We start from the raw sequence: 6,000 nt of genomic DNA, 5'->3' as shown, positions 1-6,000 counted from the left end.
TTAAGTCAAAGTGGGCATTATACACATATCTTATTTTTCGCCAACTGAATTTTTGGGGGGATCATTTTCTCTGTAGATCATGACCATATGCCCTGGGTTTCTATAACACTCCTGATTTCAAGAAAATATATTGACCTCTTCAGTACACAGTGCATGTTATCAGATCGTTTTCCTTTACCAGATTTTTCATATGACTGGATTCTTTAATCCTATGTCAAACTACTCAATTTGGGAAATGAGATCACTCTTCCTAGGCTCTACTTAAAGGCTTCATGATTCTTCAAGGCTCTACTTAACCCAGTTGACATACTGATTCTTTTCAGAAATATGATCTCCTCTTCCTTACATACTAACCCACAAACTTCTCTTACATAAAGTGTTTTAAGTAAAAAACACTCTATAACTTCATATATTGGAGATATTGTCCCTACTTCCCTGCTCTGTTCAGCCCACAATTTTGGAGACATCACTGTGTAGTCTCACTGGGACACTGTGGGTGGAGTTTCCTGGTAAGTGAATGACAGAGCTCAGATGTGATTGGTGCTTAGCGAGTCTAATGGAACATACTGACTGTAAGAACAAAATTTGCCTGGACCCAAGATTTTACACCCTCCAGAATAGGGGCAAGGGTACCCAGCAATTGGGCAAAGAGTCATGAAGAGACACTGGGGAGCTCTGCTGGGGCTTATATGGGTCCCAGTTTGTTGTGAGTTGGGGCCATCCCAGATGGGGGACTGGGGAATGTTCCACAGCTGCCAGTGTGAGGGAGGGAAGAGAGAGCTGATGCAGAGCTCTAGAGGGTCCTACATCCTCATGAGTGTTTCTTGGGATATTTTACAGGTTTATAAACTGCATCAATGACTCCCCAGTGACATCATCTGTGTTTGTTTTTCTCTTTCCAAGCAGGGGTGCGAGGGATGAATGTGGAGCAGAGTCCTTCAGCCCTGAGCCTCCAGGAGGGAGCCAGCTCTACTCTGAGGTGCAATTTTTCCACCTCCATGAGGAGTGTGCAGTGGTTCCGACAGAATCCTGGGGGTGGCCTCATCAATCTGTTTTATGTGACTTCAGGGATGAAGCAGAACGGAAGGTTAAACTGCACAATGAATTCTAAGGAACTATATAGTACCCTACACATCACGGCCTCCCAACTGGAAGACTCAGCCACCTACCTCTGTGCAGTGGAGGCACAGTGCTCCCAGGTGCTCTGCAGCCTGTACCCAAACTGCAGCTGGGCCTGCAGCCACAGCTCTGCCATAGGGCGGGCATGTTGCTCCCACAGTAGCCTTTGCACAGCAAGCTGGGGCAATCTGGAGATGGTAGATAACCTTGTTGAAAAAGTATTACAAAATAAAAGTGTATACATGGACATTGTAGTAAAGCACAACAAAGAGATATTAAAGTTCTCAAAAAGTTTAGAAACTTGTTTTAAAAATTGCACAACCATTGGAAAGTATGTATATTAGGTTTAGAAATAGAAATTAAATGTAAAGATAAAGCTTTAATGGAGAGAAGATCATTTTGATGTGAAGTTTGAACTAATTCAATGAACTAATTATTAACACAGAAGATAATTAACAATTAATTTTCCTTTTCCTTATATTTAAAAATACAGTGATACGATGCATAAACAAGTATTTGGAATTATATACAAATCATTAAGCTATTTTTACTTGCTTATACTCCCTCCACAAGTTACAGAAAATGTGAGAGAAAACATTGTAATGCTGCTATATAAATTTATATTTAAAATTAAATTCAGACTTACAGGAAACTGATTGGTATGAAGAGTTAAATCATTTGTAGAAAAATTTTTCGACTAGAGACATCAGCTCTGGATTTACTAGAATTTATATTTCATACTCATTTGTGAGATGTTTATGCTAACGTTGTCACAGCTTATAAAGTACTCTTGAGAGCTCTGGTATCAGTTGTATCAACAGAAATATCCTTTTCAAAATTAAACATTATCAAAAATTCTTTTGCGGTGTCACATTTACGAACAGCAACTGATATTCATTTCAATGACATTAATTGAAATGAAGTTACTAAAAGTATAAATTTTGACAACCTAATAAATTAATTTGCAGAAAAGCAAGCTAGAAAAATCTTATTATTGTCAGGATATCACACTAATAAAGTAGTATTAGTTATTGTGTTATATAAAATTATGATCCCAAAATACATTTTTGCAGTTTGTAAATTTATATTGTTACTTATGTTTCATTATAAATCCTATTGTGTTTTATAAACAAGAAAATATTTTTTAAAGACAGCTGTATATTTTATTACATAATGTCAGTTTTTCCTGCTTTTTGAACAAGGGGCCCTGAATTTTCATTTTGCGCTGGGACCCACAGATTATATAGCCATCCCTGGCTTAGAATTTAGAACAGCGAAGTTACACTTGGAAGGAGGGAGCTAGAAGCCAGAAAGCAATCAGGCTGTTGAAGAAAGTATTTTTACCTTTACATATGTGTAAGCTCACCAACCTCCTCCAGGTTCTACAAGGTGATGAAGTTTTCTTTTTTTTACAAGAAATATGATGTGTTGTAGATATACACATAAGAATTAAGTCTCCAGGGGGCAGCCCGGCGGCGCAAGCGGTTAAGTGAGCGCGCTTGCTGCGGCAGCCCGGGTTTCGCGGGTTCAGATCCCCAGCGCGCACCAACGCACAGCTTGTCAAGCCGTGCTGTGCCAGCGTCCCACATAAAGGGGAAGAAGATGGGCATGGATGTTAGCCCAGGGCTGATTTTCCTCAGCAAAAAGAGAAGGATTGGCAGATGTTAGCTCAGGGTCGATCTTCCTCACACACACACACAAAAAAGAATTAAATCTCCAGAAAGGAGCATCCTGCTTACTCGTGACTCAGCCACGGAGTCCACCCCATCTCACTGCTTGGGGTGACCTCTATACCCAGTGGAAAAGTCCCATTTATTCATTTTAGTATGGATTTAGTTTCTCCTTGATCCATCATTGATCATACATAAGAAATGAAAACCCAGATAGAAACTCATCCTCAGGACCCTGTCTCTCCCAATGATGAGTCCCAGCATTGTTTAGGGACAACCTCAGACCCACTAGATTGCATGTGGATGTGAAAATGTTCTTGAAAGTTCCATGATGCAGGACAATTTCTCCCCACTCTCACAGCACTCCACATTGTACACAACCAGGCCTCAATAAATATTTGCTTTGATAAAAAGTACAAAAGAATTTTAGCCTAGAAGTGCCCTCAGAAATCTTTTAGTCCAACTTCATTTTTCAAAGACAGAAATTAAATCCAAGATGCTAGTATGAAACAATTAGACAGTAAATGAGCCGGGAGTAGAAAGAAACTGGATTTCTCACTTCCTCTTTAGAATTATTTCCTCTGCTTCCTTCCTGTAGGATCGTATTGCTGAGTAAAGAGAAACTATCTAAAGCAAGCCTAGCCCTTTGATCTCTGCAATTTGGGTCTGGGAAAGCAATGGTCCATTTAGTTTGACACCAGAATGGAGAATTCAAATTTGCGTAAATGTTTGACACTTTTGGCAGGAAAGGAGACAGACTGAGCAGGAGCAATCCAGTCCATCCTTCACTGCCTTTTGTAGGAGTAAGTTAAAGGTGATGGTGTCACCCTCGACACCCAGATATATTTCTAAGAACTTTCCTAGAAATAGCAATTATATTCATTATCTCAGGTGGCTATCTCTTTAAGACGGGATAAGAATAGAAAGCATCACTAATATATTGTTATAAAAAATGATCATTGGAATCTGGAGACTAAAGAGGATATTGTCCTCATGCAGCTGGCATTCTATGAGGGTACTAGAAAAAGCCTTTCCAGGTCAATTCTTTTTGATCATAAGTCAGGCAATATTCAATGAAATAATCATAAGGCCGAGAATTTTGCCCAGGGGATGGCTACGCTTGTGCTACAATTAACATATGGAACATTGTGCTGAACAGAACATATTCAAACTCTAACATTCTGTCCTGGGTACATAATTCAAAAGGGCAAATATTGACTTAAAGTACCTATCTCTAAGAAGAGGAAAATTTGCACAATGTAGTGTTGGAGAATTCTATCCTATGGAAGATGGATGAGAGGATAAAGGAAGATCCTTAGAATGAAGAAATTTTATGTATGTAACAACACACATTTTATATTTACATACAAATTTATATGTTGATTTGTGATTCTTCATCATAGCCGTTCTTAAATATTTAAGGATGTGAAATGTGGATGATGATTATATTTATTCTCCATAACTCTAGAGGATCAGTGAGTACAAGTCACTGGAAAGGGGCTTCCACTTCTGGAAATGAGGTAGCCTTGATTTCCCAGGGATCACTTCTCATGATCAATTCTTTAGGATCAATTACCTAATTGTATTATTCCCCTATCAAACACAGGCAATATTTAGGCTTCTCTAGATTTTTTTCTTATAGAGGTAATTGGAAAATACCATTATTAATGTAGATAAGAAAAGGTTTTTAGCAGAGGGAGATAATTCTAGAAATTTACAGCACTGAAGAAATTTATCAATGTCTTAGGAAAAGAACATGTTGTAGAGTTGAGAAAAATGATAGAGTATGGAATCTGAGCCAGCAATAACCAAGGTAGCAGACACCCATGCCAGGAGAGTTGGCTTATACTTTAGAGGAAATTTCACTAAGGATATGAGTCAGCCATTGCATTGAGGATATACCATCTCTTTTGATACCAGAAAGTAAAAGCACCTGTAGATAAACTTACATATCATTACAATTTAGAATCTGCTGGCTGATGGTTTCTGAGAATGTCTACTCTTTCTGTCAATGGTTTGCAGTAATAAACCACACAGCAATAGGAATAGATTTCTTAAAACATGTCAGATTTCTCACTGCAAATCAACCAAATCTATGAATCAAACTGTTTCCTAGCTCATGGAACTTTCCCCCCTGCTCCCTTGTCATTGAGATTTCATCCTTTATCTCTTATTGCGATGGTCTTTACTGAAGGATGTTTCCGCATTTTGACTCTTGGTTCTGTCAATTCTCTGACATTAGCAAGATCAGTTTAGGGTAGCAGAGTCTGAGATAATAGGTATTTGAAATATTGAATGATCTTCTTTCTTACTCTGAACTTTGGCTTGCATGTTCCTTTTAGAAAGAGTTTCTCTCCATAATGGACAAATAAGAATGGTAGATTTGGTTGAAAAGGAAGGCTTCTGTGTAGCCAGTACACATTGCTTCCCAGGCACCAGCAACCTGTACTCAAATCTGCAACTGGGGAACCCCCTTTCCTTTGGCTCAGACCATGAAGTATAGCATTTGTCATATTGTATGTCTCCAAGTGGAACCTAATGTATTAGGGATTAAAAGGCACATAATAAGGTTAGTTTCAAGATGACCCAGAAAGGGTTAGAACATTTTCTTGGATGACTGCTGCATAATGGATTCTTGAAGGGAGTTAGTAAAGTTTTATTTTGAAATTCAGGCTTAAAGACAACTTTACACTTACAGTTCATGCTCTTCTCATATAAATAAATTCTTAACAACATTATCACATTCCTATTATGGATGAACTTTTAACTCTTGTCTTTAGAAAACCTGCTTATGTTATTTTTTGCTGATTATAGAACATTACATGCTAAATACAGAAAATATATACAATGTAAAAATGCAAAATTCATCATCTGTACCCAGATAATTATTTGCTGATATTTGTCATACTCTCTTCATAAATTCTAGTATAATTAGGATTCTGATTTTTTCCACTTCATATTGTATCTTGAATTGAGCATTCCTGATTTCATCATCTTCTCCTCTAATATCTACTTTTTAATAGCTTTGTGAAAGATTTTCATAAGTCACAATTATGTTTTATTTTCTCCCCCTCTGTTTTTTTTTTTTTTTTTTGTACTGAGAAAGATTCACCCTGAAATGACATCCACTGCCAATCTTCCTTTTGTATGTGAAGTGCTGCCACAGCATGGCCACTAACAGACAAGTGGTATAGGTCCGTGCCTGGGAACC

This window comes from Diceros bicornis, chromosome 5 (genome assembly GCF_020826845.1).
Source record: "Diceros bicornis minor isolate mBicDic1 chromosome 5, mDicBic1.mat.cur, whole genome shotgun sequence".
NCBI classification, from domain to species: Eukaryota; Metazoa; Chordata; class Mammalia; order Perissodactyla; family Rhinocerotidae; genus Diceros; species Diceros bicornis.
Note: the sequence above shows the minus strand (reverse complement) of the source record.